Genomic DNA, 439 nt, shown 5'->3' with positions numbered 1-439 from the left:
AAGTACGGAAGAAATGCGTTTTGTCAGAGGAGGATTGTGTTAATTTGTTTTTTTCTAGACTGTACGTGGTGTAATTGGTGGATAGGAGGTGGATGGGAAAGGTGAAGGCAGATATGTACTGGGGGAGGAGGAGGGGGGGGATTGAAATGTATTTTATTGTAAAATAGTACTTTGTATGATGAAAGTTTTTGAAAAAATGGCTAGATGATGTGTAAAGCATGATGCACGAGAGAATCTTGGTGTGGTTCTTGTTGAAAGGAATGTAACATGCTATTGAAAAAAAAAATCTGTTCTTATCAGTTTAATATCTGACACGTCCCCTATCTGGGGACCATATATTAAATAGATTTTTAGAACAGGGAGATGTTAGAAGAGCTTTCTCTGTCCACTCCATGCATTGACCTGGTATTGCAGTACCTCCAGGACCGGTGCACCCCTC

General features: G+C 40.1%; 1 pseudogene; it reads left to right on the top strand.

Annotated features, from left to right (window-relative positions):
- The first annotated feature begins 267 nt into the window (after positions 1-267).
- Positions 268-439, top strand: LOC143990547 (U2 spliceosomal RNA; annotated as a pseudogene).

Source organism: Lithobates pipiens, unplaced genomic scaffold, assembly GCF_037356315.1.
Source record: "Lithobates pipiens isolate NorthernLeopardFrog02 unplaced genomic scaffold, aLitPip1_a1.2 Scaffold_18, whole genome shotgun sequence".
In the NCBI taxonomy this organism is placed as follows: domain Eukaryota; kingdom Metazoa; phylum Chordata; class Amphibia; order Anura; family Ranidae; genus Lithobates; species Lithobates pipiens.
The sequence above is the reverse complement of the archived record's forward strand: the minus strand, read 5'-3'. Positions and strand labels throughout refer to the sequence as shown.